The sequence below is a fragment of the Puntigrus tetrazona genome, chromosome 23 (genome assembly GCF_018831695.1).
Source record: "Puntigrus tetrazona isolate hp1 chromosome 23, ASM1883169v1, whole genome shotgun sequence".
NCBI classification, from domain to species: Eukaryota; Metazoa; Chordata; class Actinopteri; order Cypriniformes; family Cyprinidae; genus Puntigrus; species Puntigrus tetrazona.
The window spans coordinates 8,416,493-8,429,223 of record NC_056721.1 but is presented as its reverse complement, the minus strand read 5'-3'; the positions used below and the strand labels follow the sequence as shown (position 1 = coordinate 8,429,223).

The 12,731-nt window shown below is 37.4% G+C and overlaps 2 pseudogenes; both read right to left on the bottom strand.

Annotated features, from left to right (window-relative positions):
* The window catches only part of LOC122329215, a 41,759-nt pseudogene extending 38,624 nt beyond the window's left edge, over positions 1-3,135 (bottom strand).
* Positions 3,136-4,132: 997 nt separating this feature from the next.
* LOC122328646 lies at positions 4,133-11,366 on the bottom strand (annotated as a pseudogene).
* Positions 11,367-12,731: the final 1,365 nt, after the last annotated feature.

Sequence of the window (12,731 nt, the reverse complement as noted above, 5' to 3'; positions counted from 1 at the left end):
AAAACTCAAACCATCTCAGAAGGTGACATATACAAGACATGAGTCAGCTAAGTATAAATGGATCTGGTTGGTCAAGCCACAAATGAAAACTTACCCAAAAAGGACTACTAGGTTTGCAAGCTTCAAACATTACATGGATTTAAAGAGCAGGCCATATGAGTTTCGAAAAGTATCTTATTTGCAGATTGTAATGTAGCTGTTCATCTGCAAAGTTGTTAATCAAAAAAGTGCATGATAAAAAAAAGATATTGTCTCTCAGAAGAAAGAGTCAACTTAGAATTGCCTTGATGAGTTGTTATATTTTTAGATCTTCTGTCTGTTTCTGGTATAAGTCACTAGGTAACATATTTGCACAAACCAATCAAAACAGACTTGGCAGAGTTTGCTTAAGATCTGAACTGATTCAAACTGACCATATCAAAATCTCTGCAAAATGATTATAATATTAAAAGCCTATTTTAAGATAGTTACAATGCTTTCTGACCTTAGATGCATTTAAACCTGGACATTTAAAACAAGTTTTTACAACTTCCATATTTGCAATAATATCTATTTTGTTGCAATTAGTATGCATAAAGTTTCCAAGAGTAAGTACCTGACATTATTCTTACCTTTGACAATCACTAGCACAGCGCTATAGGTTTGTCCAGCCAAGTTGGATGCATTGCAGGTGTACAGCCCATTATCACTTTGTTTGCAGTAGAGCACCTTGAGGATGAAGTTCTCTGCCTGGTCCTCATACATAACATGTCTGCGGCCCTCACTGATGTTCGCCCCATCTTTCCTCCAGATGATCTGAGGTTTGGGATGGCCTGTGTGAAACAGCTAAGCTTGGCATGTTTACCCTCTGTCACCGTACAGGTGCGGGTAAACACACCTTTGGGCAACATGTGGGTTAAAGCCGAAACCCTCTGCTCCTGATCATAGGCGAGTCCCAACTTTCCAAGTTCCTCTGTGCTCATGGAAGATGAAGTTGTAGCGTGGCTGAGGAACTTTCTATATTGCGGTATAAGGAGATGTCCTTCCGCATTTCTTCTTTCCCGCTTCTGCATGTGTGAGAGGAGGGATGTGCTCTTGTCTGCGTTCAGGAGACGAGTATCTTGAAGGTCGACCACCAGAGCAGCAGCCACTGAGCACGACCAATGGAGTTCTGCTGCGCGGCAGGTGTAGGTACCACTGTCCAAGCTTCTAACACTCTGGATCCTCAAGGAGCTGGAGTCATTTTCGAGATTACCTTTGATGCGGTTGGTCTCACCCAGGTAGCGACCGTCTTTTCCCAGTCAAAGTTGGGTGCTGGATGGGCACTACCCCGACAATAGAAGGTAACGTCACCCCTAGACCCACACGGCTGGAGACAGGCTTTACTGTAAACACTGGGGCCCGTTCAATCACAGTTTCCAGCAGTCCCACCTTCAGGGTCACACAGCTGCATATGCCTCTCCAACATTGTTCTTGGCACGACACATGTACTGGCGCTGTCTTCTAGAGTTAGATCGTAGATGGTAAGTCGGTAAACGTCTCCATCTTCTACTTTTTGAAGCGTCCACCTGCAGAAAGAAGCATCTTGTCTTTCTCCCAGGTGACCACAGGAACAGGGTTTCCCACAATAGTGCAGCTGAGGGAGGCATCTCGTCCCACGCACAGAGAGAACGCCTTGGGTCGAGTTAGGAGCGTGGAGCCCCACCAAATAGATCCTGATCCATTCTTGCTTTCTGTAGAGGTGAAACAAGACACTTCAATAAAAAGTAAAGTTGTGGTCAATGCATAGAGGAGTAACATAAGGATTTGATATTATATAAAAGCTTTGCATATCTGCATCTTGTCACCGCTGAATCGCAGGCGACTAATCTCAAGGATGTTTCTGAAAAGCTGCTTTTCTGCTAATCATACTGCAAGTCAGTTTGAATAAAGAGGGTTTACTAATGACAAATAACCTTGTCAAGAAGATCCTGAAATAGACATTTTGAGAAATGAGAGGTCTACTTTTAGAAATGCCCACTCAAACCTCTACAGTGTCCCACCACAAATTTGAAATAATGCTAGGAGTCAAATGTATAAACAAAGCATTAAATACGTTTGCCATGCTTTTTCTATGTGGCAATACGCAAGCTAAATATTATATAATTGCTACACTGCTAATCTTTCCTGCGTGCAATAACAGAGCAAATTTATAGATATAGATATATATACCAACAAAAGCTATTGATGTCTTTTGTCAATTTTACAAAACAAACGTGAATGTACACTGACTAAAAGTTATATTGTCATCATTTAGGGGGGTAATAGTAAGACATCAGAGCAAATGGACATGCACCAGAAGCCACAAACATCAAAAATGAACATTGTCCACTTTTCACATAACTTTACAAAAGAATGACCAATGTAAAATAACCTAAGAAGACTTGTATCTAGAAACAACAATCATATTGACCTATATCTCTATACAAATTAAAAGGTCATCAACTTGCGTCTACTATCTACAACAAAACAGTGGATGATCTACTGAAATCTCACCCGAAAAATCACTTTTACTGAAGTAGGTTTAATGAGGTAGAATTCTAGGTGTAACAAAGTCAAACAAAAGGATGTCAGTCTTTGAAAAGCATGACATTTGCCATCTCTAACACCTCACTCCCCTGAGCTGCCTGTCCCAAAATAACCTCAGCTGTCGGGCTCCGTCTGCACTATGTCCATTTGTAGAGATTTGACCTGCTGTGTGATACATATATGTTTTTGTCAATGGCATTTTTTCTAAACCTAAGAATTTAGTTTCAAAGAGCAGCAAACGTTACCGCCTGTGTGGATCTCTCTCTGCGAGACAAAAAAATAAATCGTTTTCATAATTAAATATAGTTAAAATTTAAACTGAGCAACAAAATAACAAAGCAACGTAATAACCTTGAAACTTGTTGAATTTGCGACACATTGAATAAAATAACATAGAAACATTGAAAAGGCGAGAGAAAAGTATATTGTAAGTTTGGCGTTATTTTTATGACGATTAAAAACATCGCCTCTTACCTTTGCCGCTTCAGAGCTACTTATATAAACCGGTGCAGATGTTCATAAATATCCGATGTTGGCATGTAAAGATATTCCCGTGAAAACAGGTAAATTCCGTGAACTGTAGAGGGGAGGACAGTGTGTTTTATCCCCAGTGTCTTTCCTTTCTGTGTGACGCTCCTGTATCGGTCCAACCTCCGTTGAAAATAGATCCGTCACTTACCGGAGCAAATGTCGGACTGAGGTGAAGCGACAAGACAGTTATTGTTGAACAGCCGCTTCATCTCAACCTTTTAGGCGGTTGAGACTCTTAAGGTTTCTACAAATATGACTTAATGGCGCATTATTACATTCTGTGGACTCAGTGTTTCCCAGTACTTCCGACTAATGCAATAACCAAAAGCATGATTATAAATTACATAAATATGACAAGCCATTTTTTTATTTGTTATTTAATAACAAAACATAGACAAACATACTGTATATGCTCTTAACAAAATGCTGACATAAGTTTGGGTTTGTTGCATTTCACCAAAAGGATTGACATCCTTTTGTTTTACGGACATATTTGAGCAATCCTGCAAATTGCAGTGAATTTAAGGTTTAATACGCCTTAGCGCAGTAGGAAAAATATTAAAACGAACTAATTTCACTAAAATGAAACTCCCTCTGCAAACTTGATGTGCTGGTTAAGTTATTCCTCTCTGATTGTCTCATATTTTCCTGAATGACCAGCGGGTCTTTTCCGTTATCTGTTCCAGTGTGCCTGTTGATTGACAGCAGCAGATCGGCCAGGCTCACATTTAAAACTGTCTGAAACTCAAGCAGTGGGATCAGTCGAGCTCTTTGGTGGGAGGGATAATTTTGAGCTCGGATCTGTGCTGCTTTAGTTTGCAAATGTGCAACTTTCACGATCCTGCCTGGTTGTAATGTGACAGTGCTGGTGATACTTAAAACATAAAATGTCTGGATGTGCAAATTGTCCATGTTTTACTCTATTAGAAGAACTAGTTTAAATCTTAACTACTATAAGTGTTCCCTGTATGGCAACGTATACACTGCTACCACTTTGAGATACATAGAGTTCACCGTGGCCAAGGTAGTGTATGTGTGTGTGTATATATATATATATATATATATATATATATATATATATATATATATACACACACACACACACACACACACACACACACACACACACACACACACACTATAAATACAAAATACTGATCAGATCAAGTTGTTTCTAAACATATAAAGTGAGAAAGTTTGCTAATATTAACTTGAAGCTAAATATACTGTATTCTAGCAGGGAGATATAGGGACATTTTTCAGTTTACTTCATCCAGACCGATCAAACCTTGATACATGTGCCAAACACTTTTGTCTTGATTTTCTCAAATACATTTAAAATAATGCATTTGAGAAAAAGCATTCATTTACAAGAATTTATTCCTCAAATGGATTAATACAGCATGTATTGGGTATAAAGAATGAGTTATTGTGTCACTGAGCATAATTAAACTCATACTAAATTATTAATGGAGAAAAATTGTGGCTGGAAAATGTTGGCCCTCTACTGGCCAGGCAAACAAATTACATGCCTTTTTATTTTCCTTCCAGAATAATGTGCAGCCAAACACTTGAGTAAACATCTTATCATAAAACGTTTCTTTGACCAGTAACATTTGCTTGGATGTTATAAGTTTAAAATCAGCCATGTTAATAAAATATTTCATATTTACAAAATATATATTTGAATATATTATTGTTCTATAGGTACTTCATCCAAAATGATTCTTGAAATACTCTTTAATGTCCTTCATTGTAAAAATCCCTTTTTTTTTACAAATATATTTGGCAAGGAACAGTTTGAATAAAGCAGCATATACTTGCATAATAAAAACATATTGCTAAATGAAAAAGTAATTTGAGACTGCATTAGTGTATCAAAAACTTCAGTAAATCGCAGTGTACTGTCAAGATTTCTCAGTCTCAAGATTGAATGCACCCATAACTACAAAACAGGCCAATATTTTCTCATTATAGGTTTGAAGATTCAAGCTTCTTTGAGTTTGGTGAGCTCCCATTGGCCACCTCCGCGCAGTCGCAGCATGACATCATGATGCTGTTTAAAGAACACAAAAAAAGATTTCTAAGACAGGCCATACAATAATGTTTGCCGTGTTATTTTAGTGAATGTGAAAAGGTCGCAGATCATCACCTTTTCCAGAGTGCTACAGTGACCCAGACTGATGAGGTCATTCCCAGCTGTTTACAGGCCTTATAGAGCTGACCCTCGGCCTCCTCCGTCAGAGCGCTAGTGGCCTCATCCAGTACTGAAACAATCCACATGCCTTACTCATGAACTGGGATCATTGGACCCATTACAGTAATTAAAAGCTACAGGACATTTGATGAAACTACTGCGGGAACTGACCTGCATATTTGGGCTGCAGGTAAAACAGTCTAGCAAAACAAAGCCTCTGCATTTCTCCGCGATAAAACATCATACCTGTGAAAAACAAGGGCATTCCACTTTTGTGTGCTTTAAAAGGAAAATATAGAAATTTCTGGGTCTCTGGATATTACTACTCATTTCTCACCAGTTCCAATCTACTTTTGTATCCAATCCTCCTATTCTGGTCAGAAGATTCGACTGACATACAAAAACAAAAAGACATGCTGCTTATAAACAATATTTTAAAATCAACAATAGCATGTATTACAGTATAATTTCAGTCTTACCAAACCAACAAGTTCCAGGTATTTTAGTATTCGTTCATCATCTATAGATCCTAAAAGAAGAATTTATATTAGTTTAAAGTTTGAAAAGTCATCAAAATCTCGTTTACGTCACCAGAAGTGTGTTTTTAATTAGCACAACGTTTTTGCATTTTTGCAAGTTTGCACTGGCCAAAAAAGTTTATTTTTATAATAATTGAGTATAACTGAGCTACATTAATATATTAGTTAAAGTGCCCTATTATGGGTTTTTGAAAATGAGTCTGAATGAAATAGCAAATTCATTTTTTTGCCAATATTTGCTATTTTCGCAAACACTGCTAATGAAATCAACCAATCACCGGAGGGTTTGGAAGAATTGATCATTTTTGATCTTGCGTGAATGCCAACCTATTGTTTGGGACTCCCAAAACATATTTATTTGAAACAAAGTTGACAAATATGAACAAATATGAAACCTTTGTAACCCATAATAGGGGCACTTTAAATAATGCATATCATTACATTCTTTGAATTAGGTTCATCTGTACCTGAGGATGGATATATATCCTTTAATGGATAGATAACCTAAAGGAAAACCAGTAAATCGGTGTTTAAACATATGTACAATTTTTGTTCACAATAATAGAAATTAATTTTTACAAATAAAACTTTATTATATGTAGAGTAGCACATAATTTGTGATGGTTTTCTCTTTTCTGACCTGCTCTCTGAGAGTGCCATCAGTAAGATATGCTCTCTGTGGCAGGAAAAGCACACCCCTCGGTCCAAAACATGTGGTCATCTCCACAGAACCTGAGCAACAGGATAGCACTATGCTTTAACAAATTAAATGCTTTTTCTGCCTCTGATCATTTTATCGTCAGTCATCTCTGAGATTACCATTGCATGGTTCCCACAAATCGTTGAGGACCCGGAGCAGTGAGGTCTTCCCTGTTCCCGTGTTTCCAACCACGAGCATGTGCGTTCCTTGACTGATCTTAAGGGTCAGATCTTTCACAAGCAGCTCTTCTGAGACGGGTGATTTATAAGAGAGACGATCCAGCACAAACGCCGTGTCTGCTGGGACATTGTGAAGCTCCTGACCACTGATACGAGATTTATTATTTTTACAAATATTACCAACAATGATAATTGTAATAATAAAGCTTTATCACGTCATTCTTTACTGTGCATCGGGTGTTTGAAGTAAACATTAACAAAAATGTATATATATATTTTTGCAGTCAATACAGCATCAACTGATACAGATACAAGTCCTGCACAGTGGCCAGAGGATTTTGAGCCATTCTTTTTGCAGAATAGTGGCCAGGTCACTACATGATGCTGGTGAAGGAAAACGTTTCTTAACTCGCTCCTCCAAAACACCCCAAAGTGGCTCAGTAATATTTAGATCTGGTGACTGTGCAGGCCATGAGAGATGTTCAACTTCACTTTCATGTTCTTCAAACCACTCTGTCACCAGTCTTGCTGTGTGTTTTGGTGCATTATCATTCTGATACAATGTTTGAACCATTGGATGCACATGTTCCTTCAGAATGGTTCTTGGCAGTGAGTATTGGGTCTAGGTAATGCCATGATATTGCAGGCCCAAACCATCACTGATCTACCCCCATGCTTCTTCACTCTGGGCATGCAACAGTCTGGGTGGTACGCTTCTTTGAGGCATCTCCACACAGTAACTCTCCCGGACGTGGGAAAGACTGTGAAGGTGGACTCCTCAGAGAACAACATTTGTTTCACATTGCCCACAGCCTATTTCCATTTTCGCTGCCGGCACCAACGTTTGGCATTGGCATGAGTGACCAAAGCTTTGGCTATAGCAGCCGGCCATGTATACTGACCCGTGAAGCTCCCGACAGGCGAGTTTTGGAGTTGAGGTACACCTTTAATTCTTCAGTGATTTGGTCAGCTGTGATATTGTTTGTTGGTGCTCGCATTTGAAATTAATTTCAGTTACTTTTAAGTTACCTGTAAGGTTCATCCTTTGAAAGTGGTTCATACTGATCCTGGTCACACTGTTTCTTGTCAATGTCTGCCATTACTTCCTGCAGTTCTCCAATCCTGGAACCAAAAGAAAGAGAAAGCACTATTTTTAGAATAACCAACAAACAATCATAATAACACTGATGATCAATAAAATATGTGCTTTTAGTGCACCTCACCGATGCGTGTATCCAGCAACATCAGACACAGTGGTCGAGAGATCTATGAGCTGGGTGAAGCAGTTTATCAAATATATGCAGACGAAAGCATTCTGAAAGAGACATGTGATTAACATCTCATTGTGAACAACAGAGACTCACTCAAAGCAGAAGCACTTGTGTTTCCACCACACTGAATACATTTCGAAATAACTAACCTTGCTGACAAGAGCACTCAGTTCTCCAGGTGTCAGGCCGTCATAATCCCCAGCAAAAATGGGGATCGCAATCACTATATAGCTGAGGATACTGCCCAGGTAGTCAAAGGTGTTTACTCCAACTGGAATTAAATTTGTAGTGAACAGAACAGAATAGGACAGTTTTTGATAAAGCAGCTTAAAGCTTATTCAATCACTCCAAAATGAAAATTCTGTAAATAATTAATCACCCTCAAGTCGTTCCAAACCTTCGTTCATCTTCGGAACACAAACAAAGATATTTTTGATGAAATCTGAGAGATATCTGACCCTCCATAGACAGCAACACAACTGAAATGATCCAGATCCAGAAACATAGTAAACACATCAGTAAAACCGTCCATGTTTTAAGAGAGATTTTTTTTTTTTTGCAGAGTAAACAAAAATAACAATTTACTCAACCATTCTTTTCCCCTGAGTTACGTCTTTCATCATTTTGGAGATGCGAGCGCACAATATTAATAAGCATTGTTTACGCTTACAGGATAGCATGCAAATGCGTTGTAATACTGGAGGAGATTGATTCAGTTTATGTTATTTTTGTTTTCTTGAGCAAAACAAAACTGAAGTTGAGACACTTATGTCACATGGACAGTTTTACAGATGTATTTAGTAACATTACGTTTCTGGACATGGATCATTTCAGTTGTGTTGCTCTCTAAGGAGAGTCAGATTGCTCTCTGATTTCATCAATAATATCTTCATTTGTGTTTTGAAGATGAGCAATGATCTTATGGGTTTGGAACAACATGAGGGTGAGTAATTAATAAAGTTCAACTTGAAATCAAATTTGACTATTTTTATTACTTATAAAATACTGCATTGTTCTTTTGAGGCTATTTCACTCAGATATACAGTATATCACAATAGGGAAGAAAAGACTATAGCAGTTTGTTTTTAATGCCAACTTTAGATGCGTGAAATGAGCTTTTCCTCTGCGACTGTATATTTCCAGTGAACGTAGTGAGACGTTTTTTATTGATTTCATAACAAATGTATATATCCCCCAATGCCGATTTAATTCAGCAGTCCTTACTGTAAAGCCGTAGCTCTTTGTTCATCAAGTTTCTCTGAGTGGATAAGAGCATCTGCAGCCTTCTGTCAGTCCGAATGTGTTCCACCTTACCTGCCCTGAGCAAAAACACAACAAATGATCTCCTGCTCTGCAATCACATAAAAACTCAAATCTGAAAGTGTATACTAACCTGTAGAAAGCAGCAGACTCTGCATTCACTCTAATTTGCATGTGTTTAAACCTTAAAGGACACGGAAATCGGAAGTTAACTCCTAAAATAGATCATTGTCTTATTTCAACAGCAGCCATAAACGTGCCGTTTGCTTGCATCTCTGAATGTAATATATTTTTCTCATTTTATATAGATCTACCTAAAGTCTCCCTCCAGCTTTTCCTGCTCAACCAGCATGGACACGATGGGTCCTATCAATATCTTGTTGATGATGGTTCCAACCACAAAGTAGCCAAAGATGCTTACAAATCCAATCCAGCCAGCGCTGCAGTGCCAAAAAGGTAAAAAAAAAAGAAATAAGTTATTTTACCAATTCTTTGAGTGCAAAATTAGTAATGCAAACAGAAAGAATATTTCGCTGGCATTTATTGCATGGAATGCTTCATCCGTTTAGATTCTGTGAATACAAACACACACACACACACACAGCATCTCTGACCTGTTGAAGCACTGATAGGTGTAGTAGGTCACAGTAAACGGCGAAATTAGAAGTCGACTCGCCATAGTGCTCATCTGCTTACATAGCCTCTCCACGTCCTGACTGATGCGCTGGTCTCTGGATGTGACACAAAAACAAAATAAACCATTGAAAGGGCAGATTTAAGTCTTTTTAAGTAATGAAATGTAATGTCGTGCGAATACATTACGGGTTGTCGATGTCTTTGCACAGTATGTTGAGGGTGTAGTAAACGCGTCCCTTGAAGTATGTGCTATGGAGTTCTTCAGTCAAAGACTTTCTCCAGCTGACATACAGCAGACTGGAGATGTACTGGTCCAGACTTTTCAGCTAAGGAACAGATTTATTAAGGAATAGTGAGTATTTAGACACATTTATCCAAATCTATATATAGTATTTGTATTACAAGCGTATAACCCTGTTATATTGCATATCAAATACTGGTTGATTTACGGAATGCGCATTACATACGATTATGATGTTTGTGAGCTAGATATTTTATAGTTTTTACCTACAGTGTAAAATTTGTAACATAATAGGTTTACCACTACGTGCAGTACTTTATTAGCAGATGCTGTTGCCTAAAGCAACGTTCAGAAAACCATACAAATTACAGATCGTAAAAACTCACCGTTGAATTAATCAGAATAAGCATAACCATAAACAGCACTAGATTTTGAACTTCCCATAGTTCTTCTCAGACAGAACCTCATAGAACTGACTCGGAACAAGACCCACTTGATAAATCACAAGCTGAACTGAAATAAAAGAAAAAAACATTGAACGAACAGGAAACAAGCTCTCATAAGTCCAGATGTTAAAAGCTTAATACCCGAAAGCGTGACTGCTAGAAGCGTCAGGAACATTCGGACACTTTGGTTTGGACCAGGATGGGAAAAGGATCTTCAGAATTTTACAAAATCTTTGGACAAACCTCCAGTCTAGCTTTGGTCTTGAGGAAAAACACACATACGCAACTTTGGTGAATACAATTAGTGGCAGTGGTTTAAAAGTTCAGTTAAAATATAGGGTTTAAAATGTCATCAAGACAAAAAACCCAGCTTGATTTTTGTTTTCTATTACATAAATGGAGGTGTCAGTTCATGTCTTACCTTTTCACACTGCTGTTCTTTATTGGTGGCATGGTGAACGTTTGCTAAAGGTATTAAGAGACCTTCTGACTGTCAAATCTTACTTTTTTTGCTGATTTCAAGCTTTTCGAGAAGTTTATTGAATGGGCTTTGAGTTCAAAGTCTAAGATAGCATATGGCAACGTCTTGAACATTATGCAGTTAATTCTTACAAGCACTAGTAGTCGTAAACATAAAAACCTGAAGTTTAGTTGTACGTTACATTATGTTAATTTATTATCGATCAAATAATTAACGACCCACGATAATGATTTTTATTTTATTTTTTTTGGTGCCGCGTTAATAAATGAATATATGAGACGTTGCTTCAATTTCTACGTTATTTCTACACATTACTTTATTTCCTATCACATGGTCAGTGTCACATGTACACAAACATTTCTTCGTTTCCGTTTGGACGCGCATGCGCTGTCTTGTACTCCGCTGCCACCTGCTGGACAGGAAGGTGTATGACAGGACTGCTTGATTTTATCCACCCAATAAAACATTAATGCACACATAAATCCCATCTGCAACACATCAAGTCTCTCTATACGTTAACATATTAATGTCAACAGAACTAAACATGTTTATAGCGTGTGTTAATTGTGGTTTAGCCTACTGCATTACAGCTGATCTTTATAATGCATGAATGTAAGAAAACCTTCAATGTTATAATTTATCAGTAGGCCTATGTAGAAATAATTATAAACGTTCAACAATGTTAACAGATACTTTAAAAGTATGTTCGTTGTTCATGTTAGTTCATTTCACGTTGTTTGCATAAATAATGCATAAGTCGGAGATAACTAGTGAAAATGTCTGCATTTTAGATTCGATTTAATTGATTAAAAATGCACATTATAATATCAGCCTAACAACTTAATTAAATTGAGTGAAAGAATGAATAATTGAATAGAATAGAGAAAAAAATGTGTGTATATATATATATATATATATATATATATGTAAATCAATTTATTTACAATATTTCAGTCCTTAAAATGGGACCTACTGTTTGAAACTGATCTTCAGACCTTACCTTCAGTTCGCCAAAGTTTTATGTGTAATTGCGCCTATTATCTGATTTGTTTGATGTTGTATTTAACAAAACACTTTACAGTAAGTTAACGAAACACATAATTCTGCGCTATAATGTAATGTAATGCGGTAATGAGTCAGTTGCTGTAATACCGCAAACACACGTTTTTGTGTAGTTGCGGGGAGCCCAGACAGATTATTGATCCAGAAATTCAGTTTTATTTTCATAGACTAAATGTAAAGAACATAACAGGATTTGAGAATAAATCCTATGAGCACAAAAATGTTCCACTGCAAGCGATTATTTACAACAATGAAAAACATTCCCTTTTTTCATCAAAAGGGCCAACGAACACCAGTGCAACGAATTCAGATTTCATATCACGTCTCAGAGAAACCGATCAGGCCGACAATTTATATGATTTTTGACTCGATTTAAAGGTCTCAGAATGGGAAAGTTGAAATAAAAGCAGCCTGATGCTAAAAATAGGCACTGTGAGATATGAACATATATTAACATAAACAAATATGTACCCACAGTAAAACACAATAAGCTTTCCACTTCACGCCATGCATATATACCACATGGCTAAATAAATAATATACTGATTGTTCAAACAATAAATCATAACGTGTCTTACTGAAATGTGTTTTTTTTTTTTTTAAGAATTGACATGTACGCCCCTCTCGTCTGTACAAATAAC